This window comes from Sus scrofa, chromosome 9 (genome assembly GCF_000003025.6).
Source record: "Sus scrofa isolate TJ Tabasco breed Duroc chromosome 9, Sscrofa11.1, whole genome shotgun sequence".
NCBI lineage: Eukaryota > Metazoa > Chordata > Mammalia > Artiodactyla > Suidae > Sus > Sus scrofa.
This window is the reverse complement of record NC_010451.4, coordinates 76,559,937-76,581,623: the sequence shown is the minus strand read 5'-3', so window position 1 is coordinate 76,581,623 and position 21,687 is coordinate 76,559,937. Positions and strand designations below refer to the sequence as shown.

Sequence of the window (21,687 nt, the reverse complement as noted above, 5' to 3'; positions counted from 1 at the left end):
CTGCTGGTTACTGAAGTTTTCTTCAGTTATAGTGGTTCTCAACTGTGGATAGAAGGATGGAGCAAGGCAGGGAGTGGCTTGAAAAATCTCCCCAGGTGATTTTTTTTTTTTTTTTTTTTGTCTTTCCTAGGGCCGCTCCATCTGCACATGGAAGTTCCCAGGCTAGGGGTCTAATCAGAGCTGTAGCCACTGGCCTACGCCAGAGCCACAGCAATGCAGGATCTGAGACGCGTCTTTGACCTACACCACAGCTCACAGCAATGCCGGATCCTTAACCCACTGAGCAAGGCCAGGGATCAAACCACAACCTCATGGTTCCTAGTCAGATTCATTAACCACTGCACCATGACGGGAACTCCTCCCCAGTTGATTCTGATACACACATCTCTCTGCCTCTAAACCCACCTTGAGATATCACCAGGTCGGAGTCATACTAACATGCTTACAGAAACAGGACCTCACTGGGAAACTTTCCACCGAGTGCACGTTCTCATTTCTACTTCTCTCAGCACGGATTGGGGTTAGGCAGAGGCACCAGACACTGTTATTTCTCTTGTCTTCCAAATGGGAAATTGAAGCAAAGAGAACTGAATAATGCAACTTCACACATATTGTTATGTATAAAAAGTAAGTTGCAGAACAGTATGAATATTATATGATTCTATTCTGGAAAATTAATGATACATACATATATGTATGTGTAGAAATACATCCATACACATCTGTAAGGATATGTGTGTGTTTTCATTTTTTATCGAATGTACTTCTATACTGTCTTCTTTTTTTTACTCAAAGCACATACTAATTCACAATAAATAACTTACAAACTCAAACACAGCCAAAGGCTTGCACTTGACTTCTACACACCTATAATCAGAACTTCCCAGAACAGCTTTTCCAGTCAGCTACGTCTTGTTTTATTATATCCCACAGATTTACTTCAGATCTCTTCCTTGACCTCTTCCCAAAAGTTTCCTGAACTATCTTTTCCTTCATTTTTGCTCTCCTACATTCTTCTTTATCAGTACGGCCCAGCTAAGGTCATGACCAAGAAATCATATTACTACTACTCATAGTTCCTCTCTCAACTTTCCCTTTAAATTGATCCAGAATGATGCAGCTAAAATCTTCCTTATTCCTACTTTAGAGACATCAACCTTGAGTTAAATCTAACTACCTGTTTCAAGAAAATTTCTCTGCTTTCTAGATCATTCTTATTAGCACACAAATATGCTAAAGCTCCAATCTCAAACAAAAACAAAACTCTTGGTTTTGTTTTATTTTTGTTTGGTTTTACCGATGAAACTTCCACTCAACCTTTCTCAATCTTACACCTGTTCCAAATACTGCCCCCATTTCTCTGTACTCCTTTACAGCAATTTTCATTGGAAAAGTTGCCTTTATTTTTGTAAAGACACTTCCTCCCCTCCCATTCATTCTGAAAAGCTACTTCTCTCAGGTTTTCAGCCCTACCACTCTCCCCAACTGTCTTGCCTAGGTCACTTAGGGTATTTACTTGCCAAATCCAATGATCAAGTTTCAGTCTTCATGTTCTTTTTTTTTTTTGCTTTTTACGGCTGAATTCTTGACACATGGGGGTTCCCAGCCCAGGGGTTGAATTGGAGCTACAGCTGCTGGCCTACGCCACAGCAACTCAGGATCTGAGCCGTGTCTGCAACCTGACCTACAGCACAGCCCACGGCAGCACTGGATCCTTAACCCACAGGGCAAGGCCAGGGATCGAACTTCATGGTTCCTAGTCAGATTCTTTTCCTCTGTGCCACAATGGGAACTCCCTCAGTTCTCATGTTCTTTAACTTTTAACTTGGTTACAGTTGATCACGTTCTCCTTCTTCTTTTTTTTTTTTATTATTTTTAATTAATTTATTTACTTTGTCTTTTTGCTATTTCTTGGGCTGCTCCCATGGCACATGGAGGTTCCCAGGCCAGGGGTCCAATTGGAGCTGCAGCTGCCAACCTAGGCCAGAGCCACAGCAACGCGGGATCCGAGCCGTGTCTGCGACCTACACCACAGCTCACGGCAAAGCCGGATTGTTAACCCACCAAGCAAGGGCAAGGATCGAACTCGCAACATCATGGTTCCTAGTTGGATTTGTTAACCACTGCGCCACGATGGGAACTCCCAACGTTCTCCTTCTTAAAACATTTTTTTTTTCCCTTGGACTTCTGGACACCTTTCTCAGATCTACCTCATAGTCTGCTTCTTCTTAGTTTCTTTTTTATCCTCATCTTAAAACGTCAGGACTACTCAAGGCTCAGTTCTTGAGTCAACCTGCCTTCTTCATTTAAATTAATTTTCTTGGTGATCTCATCCAGCCTCTTGACTTTGAATACCATTTCCATGCCGATGGCTTACAAGTTTTATGCCCAAACCTCAACCTAGCCCTAAACTGCAGACTTCTTTTCTTTCTGACACCACTATTTCACTTTTTATGAGGCAACTCAAACTTACCTACATGTCCAAAGCCAACAGACCTACCTTCCCCCACTATCCTCTCCATGTCAGTAAATGGCAGCTCAACTGAAGCTCTCCTTTCAAAATATATCCTGAATCTGATTATTTTATTCCTTCTCCCACTAAAGTCCCATTCCAAGCCTCAATATCGCTCACCTGGATTAGTTCAATAGTGATTTGGGTAATTACAATGTGTCAATATAGGTTCATCAGTTGTAAAAAATGGACCACTCTGATGAGGGATGTTGATAATGGTTGAGGCTATGCATGAATGGGGGCTGGAGGCATATGGGAAATCTCTGCACCCTCCCCTCAATTTTTCTGTGAACTTAAAACTGTTCTAAAAAATAAAATTTCAATTAAAAAAACCCTAAAATATATATAAATCAGATTATGTCACTGCTCTGATCAAAACCTTCCCACCTCACTTAGAATAAATCAAAAGTCCTAACCATGGCCTTCAAGGCCTAGTATGCTTCCTGTACTCACCCTACATCCCTGAGCTCATCCTCCAACACCCTTTTCTCTGTTTCCATGCTGCTTTTTGTACATGCCAGGGATGCTCCCATTTTAAAGCCTATGCACTTGCCATAGCATCTATCTGCAATGTTTTCTCAGATATCTACATGGCTCAGTTCCCTCCCCTTATTCTGCCCAAATATCACCTTATCAGCCTTCCGTGAATGCTTTTAGCATAGCACTTGCCAATCTCACTCTGTCTTTTTACCCTGCTTTATTGTTCTTCTGAGCATTACTATTATCTGAAATATTATCTATATATTTGACTATTATTTGCTTACTATATTTCTGTAATGGAAAGTAAGCTCTGAGAAAAGGAACTTTACCTTACTCACCACAGTATCCTCAACATTAAGAAAAATGTTTGCTACAGGGAAAAGTGCACAAAAAATATTTGCTGAATATTGAATAAAGAATGTTGACAGGAGTTCCCGTCGTGGCGCAGTGGTTAACGAATCCAACTAGGAACCATGAGGTTGAGGGTTCGGTCCCTGCCCTTGCTCAGTGGGTTAACGATCCGGCGTTGCCGTGAGCTGTGGTGTAGGTTGCAGACGCGACTCGGATCCTGCGTTGCTGTGGCTCTGGCGTAGGCCGGTGGCTACAGCTCCGATTCAACCCCTAGCCTGGGAACCTCCATATGCCGCGGGAGCGGCCCAAGAAATAGCAACAACAACAACACAACAACAATAACAACAACAACAACAACAACAACAACAACAAAAAGAATGTTGACAGATTCATTCGTTTCCTTTCACATATTCAAATGAAATTTGTCTTAAGACAGTTTATTTCTCCATCTCAACCTTCTCATTTTGTTTTATCTTTTAAAATTTGCTTTAACTTTTTATTTTGAAATAATTATTGACTCACAAGTATCTACATAGTACAGAGAGGTTCCACATACCCTTCACCCAGACTCCCCCTAAAATTACATTATACAGAACTACCCTTTTTGAAAAAAAAAATATTACTCCTTATGTATTTTAGTAAAGTCTCACCTGCTTTCTTCTATGAGCCTTTCTACACAGGCTTCCAGAACTCTTCATCTCATTTCATAGCCAAGCCATTGCTGAACTTTCTTCAACACCAACATCAAATATCTTCTCCAAGATAACCATCCTAATCATGGAAGGGATAGAATACTTCAATCGAGTGGAAAAAAATAGATTTTATTTCATTTTTAATACTGACAAATAATTCAAAAGAAGAGATAAACTGTTTCATCCCTTAAGCATGCAGGATCTATAGAGAGATACTGTCTTACCTGTAAGTTCTAAATAGCAACCTGTTTGTTGTGACTTCTAAGGACAGATAAAATGATAAATTTTGACTCTAGTGTATACTCATCTCTTTTATGAAACTGCTTAGAAAGAGTCGAATAAAAACAAATATATGATTTTCTACATATATTAATATTTTCTTTAAATATGCCTTCCTTCCTTCATGGAAGTTCACGGGCTAGGGGTTGAATCAGAGCTGAAGCTGCCAGCCTATGCCACAGCCACAGCAACCTTGGACCACAGCCACAGCAACCTTGGACCCAAGACACATCTGCTACCCATGCCACAGTTTTGGACAATGCCAGATCCTTAACCTAATGATCGAGGCCAAGGATGGAACCTGCATTCCTCTTGGACACTATGTCATGTCCTTAACCTACTGAGCCACAATGGGAACTCCTAAAAAAGTTATTATTCTGAGGACACGTCATTCATTTGTTCAGCAAATGTTTATGGTATACCTATTATGTGCCAAGACTCCACACCAATAATGGTCTTTTATTCTTCAAGATGATCTGGAACGAACATTACCTTTAAGACACTGTATGTCCTAAAAGATAGATTGAAAACTCCTGTTTTTCAGGTAAGTAGGTTGCTCTCCATGGAATGGGCATTCATGTTCAGAAGACAAGGGCATTATTATGCTCTAAAAATTGGTTTTCAGGGTTTATTTTTTAATTTTTAATTTTTTTTTGTCTTTTTGCTATTTCTTAGGCTGCTCCCTCGTCATATGGAGATTCCCAGGCTAGGGGTCTAATTGGAGCCGTAGCCACCGGCCTACGCCAGAGCCACAGCAACGCAGGATCCGAGTCGCATCTGCAACCTACACCACAGCTCACGGCAATGCCGGATCGTTAACCCGCTGAGCAGGAACAGGGATCGAACCTGCAACCTCATGGTTCCTAGTCGGATTCGTTAACCACTGTGCCACGACGGGAACTCCAGTTTTCAGGGTTTAAAAAATCAATTTTAGTAAAAAGCATACTAAAAAAAATTTTAAAAAATCAATGTCCCTTTCAATATGTCTAAAATATATAAAATAACCCACCATGTGACAGGATAAGACTCACTGATTTAATCATCAGTATAAAGAGAATATTACTAGATGTCACTAACTTTTATGGTTAAAATGAGCATGTATTAAACTCCTTTAAAAAACCTTCTTCATATTAAACATTAATTAGAAACCTCCCCCATGTAAGTGTTCTTCTCCTGTAATCAATCTCCTTTAGAGTATTATTAGGGTGATCATTTTCTCTGTTTGCCTGAAATGTTCTAGTTCACACCTGTTGTTTCACCATAATTGTTAACTGCACCCTCTTTCACTCTCTAAAGAATCTTGGTTAGACGATAAATTATACAGTCAAACTTAGTATTAGGGTCTCTGGGATAAATGATCAAGGCGCCATTCCTATTTATTGGTATTACCTTGTCACAAGCTGTAAAAACAATTTTCCTTTTGATTGTTCCTTCCTGAGTTGTCACAAAGACCTTCACACAAAATCACTCTGTCCCATTAAAGCAATTATTGAAACCCCCTTCAGTAATGACCACTTGTTTTAGTTTTCCTCCTCAGATTCCAAAGACGAAACATAGACATTGCTTTTACTGGGTCAGCATCATAATTGTTCAGAGGCACAGCCTTGCACAGGGAAAATTTTGTCTGACTATCTAATCCACAAGAATCTTAAAGAGAGATTTTTTTCTTGGTAACATTATCTGGTAGAAAGAGTCTGATTGACTACTAATTTTAGCCCATAGAATGGAAAACCCAACATATTTAATTTCAATGGAACATGTGTATTTCTGGACCAAGATACCTAATGCCTCTAGAGTAGGACTAGGGAATGAGTAATTAAAAGGAGAATTTGGGTGGACTCCTTAGCTATAATCTCTGTTAAAATTACTTCATCTCTGTTTCATGAGGAAGGTTTTTCTTGAGTTGATGAATGGAATGACATTTCTGGGATTAAATGTTTCTACAACTATATATTTCTGGTTGATTTTAGTAGCAGTACCACCACTGATTATTTATTGATCACTTTTTTTTTTCATCTGAGGTTGTGTCCTTCTACTGCCAAAGCTCTCAATTAATTCAATGTTTTAAAAAATCGCTTTTAAAAAATGTGGGATTGGGAGTTCCCATCGTGACTCAGCAGTAACGATCCCAACTAGGATTCATGAGGATACGGCTTAGATCTCTGGCCTTGCTCGGGTGGGTTAAGGATCCAGCATTGCTGTGAGCTGTGGTGTAGGTCGCAGACCAGCTCAGATCCCATGTGACTGTGGCTATGGTGTAGGCTGGCAGCTGAGGTTTGATTGGACCCCTAGCCTGGGGACTTTTGTATGCCACTGGCGCAGCCCTAAAAAGCTGAGGAAAAAAAAATATAAAATAAAAAATGTAGGATCATGAGGATAGAACACCTAGTGAGGGAAATAAATTGTTTTCACCTTATTGTTTGCCTGTTTCTTAACCTATTTGTAAATTGTGGATAATTCTGCTGGTTTTTGTCTTCCTGATGCAGTTGTTATGAGAGTAAATTACATACTTAGTAAAACATTATGAAACCCTATTTGAGAAACAGGGGCTGAATAACTTTTTCTTGCTTGTAGTTTGCCTGAAAAATTAAGTTGAAAGAGATAAAATGTCTAAAGACCGTTTTTCACTTTTCTTTTTTTCCTTCTCTACTTAAAAAGAAAGTGTATCTTCAAAAAATATTATTACTGGAGTTCCTGCCATGGCTCAGTGGAAACAAATCTGATTGGTATCCATGAGGACGTAGGTTCGAACCCTGGCCTTTCTCAGTGGGTTGGGGATCTGGCATTGACATGAGCTGTGGTGTAGGTCAAAGACACGGCTGGGATCTGGCATTGCTGTGGCTGTGGTGTAGGCCAGCAGCTACAGCTCCGATCTAAACCCTAGCCTGGGAACTTCCATATGCCATGGGTGTGGCCCAAAAAAGACCAAAAAAAAAAAAAATTATTACTGACATAGCTTTATCATAAGACACTGATGGATTCTGAAATGTCGTGAAAACTGGGCTCCTAAATTGAATCTTAATCCAGGCAACTGGGTTGAACAGCTAAAGGAAAATTTTCCTGATAATTATTCATTTTCCTACTTCAGGCATGAATTCTACCTCCTTCACCCTACCTTATCTGTACCCCTAGAAAATGCATAATGAAACCTGGAGCACCCTCTTTCTTATGAGTCAAGATAGCTCCTTTCCCAGGAGTTCCAGGGCCTGTTTGTGAAACATGGCCTGGGCAATTTCCCCAAGAGTCCCACAGTCCTGAGTGGATAAGGAACTTCTATAACTTGGAAGTAGTGGCATCAGATGGTTGGAGGTGCAGTAATAATTCAGGCTTCTGGTCTTCCAGGAAAGAAATTTCATTGGGATAATTTTAACAGGTCATATTATATATTAAATCCTAAAAACATCTGCAGTTCTCTTAAAGGATAATGACCAAAAAATATATGTATACATATAAAATAAATATATCTATAAACATATCTATAAACTAAATATATATATTTCTGATTAAAAATAATGATACATTACCCAGGAAATATTATTACTGTTATCTTCTTTTGACAAGGTCATGCCAAGTAGCCTGTGAACGTCTCTGCAATTCTCAAAAGATTTACTTGCTATTTTTCAGTCAACATTATGACAAGGATTTACTGATATTCCAAAATGAGGGCTTAGGTGTCAGAACTGGGAAATCTGAGACACGATCACTTGGTTGAAGAGCACTAGGTTCCTTGAACATTCTTGTTCCATGAGTAAGTGGTTCACCAAAGCTACTTGGAGGCTGCCATAGTAACTGTATGTTTTCCAAATGGGAAACTGGGGCAGAGGGACAGAGTAGGGGTGGGTTATATGTTTATGGTAGCAAAGTGACATTTTTTCACAATATATTTTGCTGGAAGGTCAACACTCTAGCAGTAAAACTAGCCTTAGGAAATGCTGGCAAGTGGTTCTTTAGCAACAGTTACTTATTTTGGAATGGCCTTCCTCTTTCCTACTTCCCCTGCCTAGAGGTGTAATTCTGTAATCTGGTTACCCAAGGGCCCCTCACTATAGCCCTCACCTGAGCTGATATACTCTGGATCCTTTCCACTTCTCATGTTAACCAACTTTTCTATCATGTTCTACATGGGTATTGATTGCAGCTTTCCAAGAGAACAGAACATTACCTGGTACTCTAGAATGAGAGTAGAAAGGGTAAAAGTAGTTTAATTCACTACCCCTCTTACTATGGATGAGCAGCATTAACGCAAAGATATGAATTTTCAGTGGTGAAATTTCAGAAGCTATGCTGCAAATTGGTGGGAATAACATTTGGAGGACATAGACACATTTTTTGACACCTTAAAATCATGCACAAATACAGATATCTAGTGTGAATAAGGAAGACCCAGCCCTGAGCCTGGGAGAGGCAGAGTTCCTATTTTGCATAGCCTGGTCCCATCACTGTTGAGGGAGAATGTGCTGGCAAAGAGCCAGACAACAGGAGCATCTACCTAACTGCTCTGTCAACAGGTAGACCAAGGACTGTACATACCTTTCTCTTGGGGGCGGGGAGGGGGGTGTTGTTGGCATCCAGAGAGGTGCTCAGACCCCTCCCACGTGTACATGCACCCTCATCTAGGCACTACCAGCAGCCTCAACATATGCTTTGCCTACAGGCTGATTCCTAAAAGATCAGAAACACAAATGATTCAGAAGTGCCTGCAGCTGATTCCTACTTAGAATATGTAATCTCACAATCCGTGCCTGTTGACTTTTAAGTTCTTATATGTCTCTGAGCAAATCTTTACTCTGCTCTCTGTCCCTTTGAAAGCAGCAGTGATACTTTATTTCTGATTATATGACGACTTAAGCCAAATAACTTTAAAAATGCCCACAGTAGGGTTTTTTGGTACTCTCAGTGCTTTTAATTTTTTTTATTAAAAATTCCTTATTAGAGTATAGTTGATTTATAGTGTTGTGTCAATTTCTGTGGTACAGCATAGTAACCCAGTCATACATACATATACATGTGTTCTTTTTCTCACACCATCTTCCACAGTATTGATTTGACACTGCTTATGTTTCATTTTTGCTGTCCTAATTCAAGATTTTCTGAATACCTTTGTAGCCTAGCCAGGACACATTCACAGTGTTGTTGACTGGGCAGGGCTCTGATTTTAAGCTCTTAGAAAAATTTCCCATGTGACTTAAAGTAATTTTTCAGTGAGAATCAAGAGCACCGTTGTTGGTTCCTAATAATTATGTGGTTTCTGTATGTAAACGCATGTCTTTCACATGTATAAATGCAAAAAGGGCATGGGATTTCCAGCTCTCTCTCTCTCTCTCTCTCTCACACACACACACACACACACATACACCACCCCTCCCCCCCATATCTCTGGTCTTCATTTACTAATTGTCCTCTTATTTGAGGTAACTTCTCCACTGCTTCTATGGCTATTAAATAATAACAAAAACAGAAAGATGCTAAGGCCATAATTTGTCACTTTTAAGGAAGAATGGCATTGCAACTAGACACACAACTAAACAGGGACTTTTCTGGGGAAGTGATGAGGTTAAACAGTATCTGTTTTATCAGCAGAAACAGGTGTTTTATTATTCATCTAAATGATGATTAAAACACAAAGAAATGCCATTCAGAAGGTTTTCGGTTTTTTCAAATGCAATGCCTATTTCTGTGTGTGAGCCCATGCCATTCTTGCTGTTTCCTTTCATTAAAAACCACAATATTAACACTATCAAGAGATTCTTACAGTGGTGCATGAAGCTGTAGTGATGCTGCATTCACAGAGTCCTCAATAAACCTGATCAGGGGGAAGTGTATGTGAGAAAAAATCAAAAAGATTGAAAGAATTTGAAATTAGGTTCCAGACTATTTCCTATAGAGAAGAAGCTGTTGGTTATCATTATGACACCATATTTAAAAAATTTCCATACCATGTAAGTCTTTAAATAATAGCAGATAATTTTTGAGCACTATTGCAAGCACTATGCTTAGCACTTGTTTTGTTTTCATTTGACTCATAATTTGTCTATAGGTGAAACTATGATCATGTCCATCTTATGGATGTATTTTAGAAACATGTACATATAAAAACCACAACATAGAACATATGAATTTGAAATACCCCCAAACAGATCCGCACGATTTATATGAGAGCAGTGTTAGGATACACAGAGAAGGTAAACTTTTTTCCTTAAAGTCACTCTTGATGGACTCCATAGTATCATGATGTTTCTACGTATGTGTACATGTGCGAAACACATTTTAGGTTTTGTCACCAGTTTTCTCCCCTTTTCTATTACCTTCCTATTTGTGATGGACAAATCTTACTTTGAAGTCTCTTGCCTTGGAATCTCTTTTCCAGTAAAATTTCATGGTAGTTCATATTTCCCAGGAAGTCACCTTTAGAACTTTCAAAGGGATATTAACTTTTTTTCGAACACAAACATACCAAAAGCCTTATGTTCACCATGACAGTAAGGTTATGTCTTCCAGTGCCATCTTCCCAGTTATTGCATATACCCTAAAGGCTAATATCATTTTAGCCAGAACCCCTCCCTGTTCCTTTTCTGTCTTTCTTGTGGCTTGGGGCCTCTACAGCTTTCACATCTCTTTGCCTGACTCTGAAATCAGGCTCTCGACACTGTACCTCTGTGTTGCTTGGAGAGGCAACTTAAAATATACAATCTCCAGACGGGAATGATTTAGCAGAATTAAAAACAGACAGGGGCAGAGAAGGCGGGAGGTGTCAAGTGTTCCTTCTACCCCACTATCAGTTTGATGTGGTGGCCTTGTTCCTACCTAGTCCCCCTTCATGTTGTCCACTACCCAAAGTTAAAATGCCTAAAACGTTAACAGAATACACATGGATAGAGATATGTATACCCTTACTTCTGCCTCGTAACCCAACACATGGAGTTTTAATTGTGGCTTATTTCAACTTAATTTTGCTTCACCCTTAGGATGAAAGAGACTTGTTTCAATAAGTCTCAAGAGGTATTGTAAAACATATAAGTACTTCAAGAATCTGCTTAGCCACCTCAAAAGAATACTGATGGATACTGGGCACTTACTTTTGGTGTGAGTTTCCTCCCTCTTTTCAAATACAAACATGGTCATATTTATGCACTGATATCAAAGTTGCTGAATGCATAATATACACTCTTACTCATTATTAATGCACGGGGGTAAATAAAAACTCTGCTTTGGTTAGAAACAAATCTAATAGAAACCAGGCAAAAGAGTTATGGACAGAGAAGCAATATCATGTAATGTATCTTTTCCTCAGTCCCTGCCTGGGGCAAGAGAAGGAATAAGGCAGCTCAATAGTGCTGGAAGCTTTTGTTACAGATGGGGAATTTCCCAGTTATCCCAGATCTTAAAATCAACATGGTTCAACGTGACCCATTAAGCCATCATTAGGCCCAAGGTAAAGACTCACATGGGGAGGGATGACTATCAGTGAATGCAGAAATGCATTGCTCCACTGTTTTCAGATCTCATGTTCATTTAAAAATCCATACCAGACAAAAGGCTACTACAGGTTTGGCTGTATCTAATCTCTAGCATGTCTCCTGAACAGGGCCATAGTATGCACTCTTAGCTATGTTAGGCTGTGACTAACTTTCAAAGTGATTTCAAGCACAATTTCTGAGTTTTAATGAGGATGAAAGCCCTTTTACCTCGCTCTAGTTTCTTATTAGTGCCTTGCATCACTTTCTCCAAGATATGACCCATGGAATTCTGCAGGACAAGAAATGATAAGATGCTTGCTATCTTTCATTTTCTGCAAATAGTCTGTATTTACAATACTACTCCAGTGGTTTCTGACTACCGCTTAGGGCGATTTTGCTTAGCCTAGCGGAATGTCCTGGAAACTACTGGCAATGATTTAGCCTCCAAAATTGGAACGCATTAGTAGAGACAGAAAGCCTATGAACAAATAGTGGGCATGTGCCAGAGTAAATAAGTGTGGTTCATGAGCTGCGGTTAGAAATGTCTCTCTTTCAGTATGCAGGGCAAAGCTTTTGCCAGCATTTGCCATAAAGTCATCACACAAAGCAATTTTTCCTCTGGGTAAGACAGATTCAATGAAAGTCGGCTTCTAGCCTCACAACCCACTGTTGCGGCTGCAGTCATAGGTCATGTCAAGGAGACCTGAGCTGAGGAGTCCTTTCTCCAGTTAGCCTTTTTTATTCTGCCTGCTGCCAAACTTCTGTGAAAAAGAATGAAACCCAGGAGGGAGTGAAGAGGAGGTTGGAAGGGTTGGAAGAGGAAAGACTCTTTGTAACATTCAAAGCTCCTCCCAGGATCTCATAACAAACCACAGAGTCAGTTTGCTTCCTCTCTTTTCCAAACCCAAACTTGGCCCTTACTGTATAACTCCTTCGAAGCACTTGATGAGGTTATCATTACTGGGTGAAACATTAAGACACCTTCCTCTGCAGAATTCTGTCAGAGAGGCTAAGAGGCTGAAGGAGACAGACAGATACAGTTTCCATTTTAGGCTGTTTGCATTTTCCTTTAGAACTTAACTCCTTGACCACACATTACAGGAGGATTTAGTACATTTGGATTGGAATAGCATGATTTCTGGTGCAGGGTGCATGCTTGCCCTCCGAGCTTGGAGTCTGGTTTCATGCAGTTTTTTTTTTCTTTTTTTCCCTGTGTAGGCTGCATAGTCTTAGCAACCACTGAAATCCAAGAAGAAACTTTTTTTTTTTTTTTAACTGAAGAAGCCATTAGTCAATACCCTGTAAGATTCATTCACTGTGGGAATATTGTTGTAGACATATGTATAGTTCACCTTTTAATAAGGAACCTAATGAGAGATGTCATTTTACAAAGTCTGCCTATGATCACCATGTCATCATACCGTAAAAGAGTAAAATATGGATCAATGTTTTAGAATTACCTCGGACATGACAACTTTAGAAATAAATAAATAAACCTGAAATATCATCTTCTACACTAGTTAACAAATGTCCTGATTTATTCCTGTAATTATGGATCCCATAGTTAATTTCAACCAATATCCATTGGATACTCACAGGTATTATGCTAGGTACCAAGTATACGGAGAGGAAGGACAGAATGAATAAATCCAAATGTTGGCAATTGTCAGTTCTGGGTGGGGGAACTTAACACTTTGCCCTCTGATTTAGAAAATTAAATAATATGTCTTTTTTATCCCCAAGAAGAAAAAAGAGACAGCCCTTCGTATCAAAAAGCTCACAATCAATGGATATGGAAATGAGTGACCCAATAACTTATTTATTTTCTTTCTTTTTTTAGGGCTGCATCTGTTGCATATGGAAGTTTCCAGGCTAGCTGTCAAATTAGGGCTGCAGCTGCCAGCCTACACCACAGTCGCTGCAATGCCAGATATGAGGTATATCTGCAACCTACACCACAGCTCACAGCAACGCCAGATCCTTAACCCACTGAGTGACGCCAGGGATCAAACCTGCGTCCATCCTCATAGATTCTAGTCAGGTTCACAACCTGCTGAGACAAAACAGGAACTCCCCAATAATTTAAATTCAATGTGATAGGCAGAATAAGAGGGAGGCACAGAGATGGTACAGTTTATCTATCATGGAGGGTTAAGAACTGGTTTAAGAGTTAGGAAAGTCTAGCTTTGTTTTAGACTCCTGTTTCTTGCTCATCCCTGTGATCACAGACAAAGCATTTAAGCTCTCCAGCTCATAGTTTCTTTCCCTGTCAAACAAGGATAGTATTGTCTTGCTTAATGAAAAGATTTTGGAAGGATTAAATGTGAAAATATATATGAAAAGGTACAAAAGAACTGTGCATATAATATAAATGCTATTTTTATTATTATTGGTCTCAGAGAATTGTTTGCTGAGCAAATAGCCTATATTCCCAGTAGTACTTTGTCATTATATCAAAAATACGTTTGAGTACAAATATGCTTCATTTTTCTTCTATCTGAAGATCTCCAAACTCTTCCCCAAAGTCTCATAATCAAGGACTCTGTGGTTTTAATTGGAGATATAACTAGACTCTGTATTGTTGAATAGGTCCAGTTCTTAGCCCCAAGAATCAGTAGGCTTTTGCTGCAAGTGATGTTGGGAGGCAGGATGAACTAGTGTAATGAACATGGGCTTTGGGATAGATGAATCTGTTCCACCTTAATATCCCTGTATCTCAATTCCTCCTTCTGCAAAGTGGGATAATATTATCTATCTCAAGATTTAAGTGGAACATGGTAGCCATTCAATAAATTAAAGTGTTTAGCCCTTCTAAGTAGTAGTTACACTGCCCAAGTCTCCTTCTTATAGGAATTGATGATAAGAAGTAAAAAAGTCTATGTAGATATTTTGATATCAGAACTAAAGTGATAATGAGCAGAAAAGGAAGAATTGAAAGAGGAAAATGGAAGGTCTTGCACTCTCACCACATTAGCTGACCTGGGGGTTCTGGATTGGCCTGAATTCTAAATAAATGGAGCATTAAGTGGAACTGCCAGCAGCTAACTAGGATCTGCTTAAATTTAAAACTGGGCAGTGTAACCTTGCTTTGCTTGCTTTTCAGACTCCTAGTTGTTCCTCTTGTAAATTTCACTGCAACAAAAGGCCAGTACCTTTCTCTTCCAGTGCCCTAGTTCCTTTAATGTTTAGAATTGTGTCTTTTTGTGCTGGTTCCTGAAGAGGCAATAGTAATTTTGTTGGCCAAACCTTTATATGGAGGACTGAAATCATATGGCTTCTTCATCTGCTTTCCCCCTGCCAGTCTCTAAAGAACAGGATCTATGTATTCAAAATGCACAGGCTAAAAAATAACAACCAATTACTGGGAGGACAAAAAGGTTTGGTGGTGTATATGTCATTTCTATCCAAGGTTCTGAAAAATGCTGCTACATTGTCATGGCTGTATTCCCCTCTATGACACCATTCTCCCCTGCTAGGGATAAAAGCCTAGTTTAAGAAGGGAGAGATGCGTTCCACACAATAAACATTCAGTTCTTTTCCAGATGGCTTAACTTCTTGATCTTTCTCAATGTAGTGATTTGTTACCAGTAGCAACACTTTTTCCTTGTTCCACCAACTGTATTCTAATAACTTTACATTATATTACATACAAGCCAAGATTTATAATATCTGATAAATTAGGGTAAAGTCAAAACCTAGCCATTGTCATTTTTACAATCTCAGCTGTATCCTATGAACACATTAAAAACTGAATTGATGAGTCTTTATTTCATTTAAAGTCCCCCAAAGGTACAGGGAAGAAAAGAAAATGGTATAGAACCTGTTGAAAGCAAAGCACCAGATTAAATTGGAACAGGCTAAATAACAGGCCACTGATTGGTCAAATGGGAACAAGGAAATACAACCGTTTTGGCAATGGAGGCAAACACCCCTGCCCCCCCCCCAAGAAGAGGTCTGTAGACTAAGTTTCTTTACCTGTACTTGTTTCCTCTATCTTGCCTATCCTTGCCTGACCCTGCATACTTCCAGTATTTAGATTATCTTAAGCTCTATTTATTTTGGTCAAAAAAACTCTTAGGCATTTCAAAGGCATAAGAGAAACACAACTGAGAAAGGGTGTAAATCAAATGGATCCACCTTTCTGACTTGCAGTGTGGTCAGGGTATCTGGACACTGTCAGGGCATTGTAGCCTACATCCCAAAGTGACTTTCTTACATGAAAGGAGTTTAATTTTTTTCCTCTTTGTAACCTTGTGAAATTTCCACATTAAAAAGCAATCACGTCTTTCAAACTAGAAATGATTGTGTTTGGCACCACAGCCTATGTGTAATGAATTGAGCTTGTTTTTACTAAAACGAAATCAGCTTTCAAAATAAATCATCTGTAACAACATTCTACTCTCCAAATGATATAATCCTATTAACAGAGTTTCATTTTTTCCTTTACTTTTCCATTATCACTGGGTTGACAAGATTGGCCAGGTTTCAATGTAGAGAAATGGACAGAAAGTTTTGGAAGACCTGGCCATCGCAAGAACTCCCCAGCATCCACCTTGACAGATCTTAATAAGACCTTAAACATAATCATCACCTCCACCTAATTTGCTTCATGGGTAACACGGTTATCCAGTCATTCAGCAATTCAAGTCACTCAACAAATAGTCCAGTTGGGACAACCAAAGGACAGTGGGTTGCCATGGTTATTCCGGTGAATAAGACCTTTATCAAAATTACATGAGTGCCAATGTGCCGAATGAAAATGTATCCCAAGTGGCTTCTGAGAGAATCTTTGCCAGAAGTGTAAATTATGCGGCAATATCTAAAAGAGCACGTTATAATTTCAAATTTCTCAGGAAAGCATGTTTTTCTTTGGGGGTAAAAAAGAAGAAAAAGAAACATCTTATAATAACCAACTAGATTTGTTTTCTTCTGCCAGCATGAAGAAAGAGCTCCTAGAAACTGTTTAGGGAGTTCCCAGCCAAAATGTACTGTTCAGCTTGGTCTCTGCCTCTTCCAAACAGCGTGAGACACTATTTGCATTTAGGTTTATCACTCAGAGAACTGACAGTCTGTGAGCACAATGTTCTTATTAAAATAGCCCATCTGAAACAGTTGGAAGCTGCGGTCAATTTAGAATTTTCCATAGTAAGTGACAGGTCAAAAACATTATTAACCTAAACAGAGGCTCACGTGAAACTCCTTGGTTTTCAGTTTTTCTTGCTCTACTGGAGAAATCTGACTCTGACTCTAGACTCAATCCTGGGTTTGGATTCTGTCTCTGCTGCTTATTAGCTTAATAAACTTGGCCAAGGTATTTAACTTTGTTACGCATCAGTTTCTCCATTTATTGAAAGGATATAATAATATTACCTGGCTTCAAAGGTTATTGTGAGGAGTTCCTGTTGTGGCTCAAAGGTAACAAATCCCACTAGTATCCATGAAAATGCAGGTTAGATCCCTGGCCCATTTGGTGGGTTAAGGATCTGGCATTGCTGTGGCTATGGCACAGGCTGGCAGCTGCAGCTCTGATTCGACCCCTAGCCATATTCGACCCCTACCCACTTCCATATGCTGCAGGTGTGGCCATAAAAAGCGGGGAAAAAAATTATTGTGGGGATCAACAAGAGCTGGAAATTAGTGGTTATGCCTCTCCCCCCCTTAGCATGAATATGAGACCATTTTGTGTAAAATTAATTCATTGAGTGAATAACAAACAGTAGAAATAAATGATTTTGTAATTTCAAGTCTGAAAGCATTTTTCTAAACTTTTTTTTTTATAATAAAAGGGTAATTAGATGCAAATGAAGGGTTCTAGATGTTCACTATTTGCCTCCCACGAATCCCCTAGAGATATAGTGGTTTCCTTACACTTTGGATTAAACAGTATTTAAGAGTTGATCGATTTCTTAGACTACAAGAAAAGCAGTAGTTTTTTAATGGGAAGTTACTTTTGGGTCTGAACTAGTTTTAGATAAATTGGCAAGGATTATAGAGCTTGAATGAATGATAATTGGCTTTTGCAAAGTTTCCTGCTGTTTAAAATTTTATGATTATTATTTCAAACCAGTAAAAACAGAAGTTACATTAAAGAAAGAAGGATATTTCTTTTTTAGCCAAAAATTTAACAGTTATGCTGAAATGGATGACTTCTTCCCCCTTTATGTAAGGCATCCAGCCCTACGGAAAGTTCAATTTAAAAAATTAAGTACTATCTTCCCATGACAGAAATTTATGTATATAGTTTTATCAGAATATCAGATATTTATACTTAAAGGGATGGGCCTTCTGTGATCATTTGTGAAATTATTCTTATTTTCATTCTTTCTCAACAACTGAATTTTTTTTTTTTTTCTTTAACGGCCGCATCTGCAGCATATGGAAGTTCCCAGGCTAGGGGTTGAATCGGAACTGCAGCTGATGGCCTACACCCACAGACACAGCAATGCTGGATCTGAGCCTCATCTGCGACTGACAATGCAGCTTGTGGCAATGCCGGATCCTTAACCCACTGAGCAAGGCCAAGGATCAAACCCCAATCCTCATAGACACTAGTTGAGTTATTAACCCTCTGAGCCATGACGGGAACTTAGGGGTCATATTAATGGCATATTTCTTCATGACTGATTGAGCTAGGCATGAAGTTAATTCAAAGTAGTTGGTAAGATATCTGATAATATCAAATTGGTTATTTACTGTTTATTTAACAATACTGTTTATTGTAAACATAATCATTAATGTTTACTGGGCATATTTTACGTACTGTAAAATTCTCCCATTGTAAGTGTATACGTTTTATTTATTTATATTTTTTGTCTTTTTTTTTTGCCTTTTCTAGGGCTGCTCCCGCAGCATATGGAGGTTCCCAGTCTAGGGGTCTAATTGGAGCTGTAGCTGCCAGCCTACATCACAGCCACAGCAACATGGGATCTGAGCTGCGTCTGTGACCTACACCACAGCTCATGGCAACGCCAGATCCTTAACCCACTGAGCAAGGCCAGGGACCAAACCCGCAACCTCATGGTTCCTAGCTGGATTTGTTAACCACTGAGCCACGATGGGAACTCCCTGTAAGGGTATATGTTTTAAAAGCAGGGTTACAGATTTGTGCAAACATCATCACGATCTAATTTTATAATGGATTGACAATTATTGATCCTAAGTTTTAGATCATTTAGACAGAGCCTTAAAGATATGAAGCCAAAATGGAAGGGTCCCCAAATAAGTTCACCATTCCCAGGTTGCATTACTAACCTTTACCATATTGGAGCTCCACTGTTATCTCTGTCAGCATCTTCACAGGGCAAGGGGTATTTTGGAGATAGCCTACAAAATTCACAGTTGAACACTGCTGCTCCCAGACGATAATCATTTTGCTCCTAAGCAACCAGCTGCCGAATGAGGCACACTGCAGCCACTGAAACTGGCTTCCTTCACTCTGATGACAGTAGCATTCAACTAGGGACAGACTGTCTGACCCTCTTCTTCAAAATAACTGATTGAAAAGTAAAAATGCAGTCAATCAATTTACTGTCTTGATACATGGTAGATTCTCCCTCTTCCCCCATCCCCGCTCCATAAGGCCAAACTCATTTGAATGGATTTTCTCACAAAATTGGCAGCCCTTTGGTGGCTAGTAGAGAGATCCTCAGAGAAAAACAGTGTGTAGCACTTACTGGCCTCATGGAATCTGGTGACTTAAACCTTATCCTACAGTAGTCCTGGATGAAGCATAGCTCCAGGCAGGCCAAGTATTCTCATAACACCATGGCTGACAGATTTCTCTAAACAAAGCAAAAAAAAAAAAAAAACTGTCAGCAGAGACGCTCACCTCTCTGGGTCTCTTTTCAGAGGGGTGTGCTGGAAAGGAAGATGTGTTTGTAATCTGCTGAAAAGAGGGACAAACAGTCCAGTAAACATTAAATCATTTGTTCCCCTTCGGAATATTAAATTCTGACTCCTACAGACAAAAGACAGAACCTGTACTCAGAGTTTATGAAGTTAATTTAGCTCTGAGCTGGAATAAGCAAGGACATTACCCCACTGACCTTGGATAGACAACTGGACTTATATCATGGTTTGGAATCTTGCCCTTAAAATCCACAATTGCTTGTGTATTACATGATCTCGTGCCTGCTAACAATTACTCCCATGTGGTAGAATGACATTTTCCCCCTGCTTATAATAATATGCCAATTTCCCTGGGGCACAGGTGTCATCCAAAGAAGGCCCTATCTTCTACAGGAATTTTTTTTTTCAGAAGTTGGCCAAGCCAGATGGCTACCACTTACTTCAGTACCTCTATTTTTACCCACTAACATTTGTAGCCCAAGCATGAATATGTAAAAGAAAAATAGGAAGGGACATTAGGCTTTTAACACTGCAGTGGAGTGGTGAATCAAAGGCCAGCAATCATGAAAATAAGAGTTTTCACTTATGAGAATGACATGAATTCCTGCCAATTCAAGATGGCAGCCTCTTCTTGTGAGCATCTAAAATGTCAAGATTATAAGAAAGGACCATAGTATTATGCTGGCTGGCAAAGTTGAAATAGACAATGGGGAGTTGAGATGAACTCAACAACCTTACAGCCTCAGATTAAATTTGCAGCATAGATGGCAAAACGTAGAACATTTCCCCTTAGCTACTATCCCATAATATTCTATGATGCAACAATGGAGTTTGGGATGCATTCAGACATGTACTCAGCTGTATTAGATGTATTGTTGCATCTTACGGTCACATTTATATGACTCTTCTCTATTAGGCTGTGGCTCTGTGAGGACATAGATTGTATCTTAGGCATCTTTGACCCCCAGCTTCAAGCTTAGGGGCACAGAAAGTCTTTTGTGAATGAATGAATCATAGTAGCGTAAAGAAACTGGAGGCATGAAGGGATCCATCTTTAATGACTTGGTGCTAAACTTCGCCAAAGTTCTAGGATTATGTATTTTCCTAGATTCTGATAATCACGTGACAAACAATTCATCTTCCAATTTTGGCTAACTTCAGCCTAACTTTAAGCTACCATGTGTTTGTCTGCTTTAATGAAACCTGGATCAAACATAATGTCAGTTTACCTTTAACAGATATTACCAGAAAATCAAATTAATACAAATATGTTCAAAATATACTTTGAGTCTTTAAAATCAACACAAAAGGTTAGAGACACCATTAGTGGTACCTCCATTTCCAAGTAACACCCATAGAAAAATTGTTAGGTTGCCATCACCTTTGACAGAAAGATTACGGAGATTTACACAGGTCTAGCAAACACCAACCCTAGAAGTTCACATTTCTATGAGAGAGATTGTTATTGCATAGTTAGTTGCTGACTCTAGTTATTAAGGCATCTCAAGAGAAGTAAAGCTAATTTTACCTGCTTAATATACAAGATAATGCTGCTCACACTCACTTGTATACATACATACTGGTTGGGATGCTTGGATTCTAGCTAATTTTAAGTTTTATATAACTTGACTTCTCCTGAATTTGTACTTAATAGGTACCTTAAAACCTGGTTGTGTTTATCCTGTACTTAAGTTGCTATACTTTTTACCCCAAGGAGCCCAGAGAAGTAGGTCAAGTACCATTTTATTTATTCATTCTCACTACATTTCAATAGAGAGGCAATTATCTGATGCTAGTTATGGCTTTTAGGAATTGAAAGCAAAGATCAGAACAGAAAAGGAAAACAGAACAGAAAAAATGGTGAAATTCCTGTGTGCTCTCTCTCTCTCTAGCAATAGTCACATGCTAAATATTTATAACTTGTGCTAGTTAGGATAATGCTAGCTGTTGTAACAAGCAGATTCTAAAATGTGTAAGTGCTTGCACACAATAGAAGTTTGTCTCTTGCCCATAAAATGTCCTGAGTTGTTTAAGGCAAACAAGGAGTTGGGAAGAGGGGAGTTCCTCA

The 21,687-nt window shown here is 39.2% G+C and overlaps 1 long non-coding RNA gene across 1 annotated transcript in view; it reads right to left on the bottom strand.

Annotated features, from left to right (window-relative positions):
* Positions 1–21,687, bottom strand: part of LOC102167654 — a 238,059-nt gene that overhangs the window by 5,720 nt on the left and 210,652 nt on the right. The window contains exon 3 of the long non-coding RNA XR_001298958.2: positions 3,994–4,114. This is a non-coding gene — a long non-coding RNA (uncharacterized LOC102167654). The remainder of the gene's footprint in view (positions 1–3,993; positions 4,115–21,687) is intronic.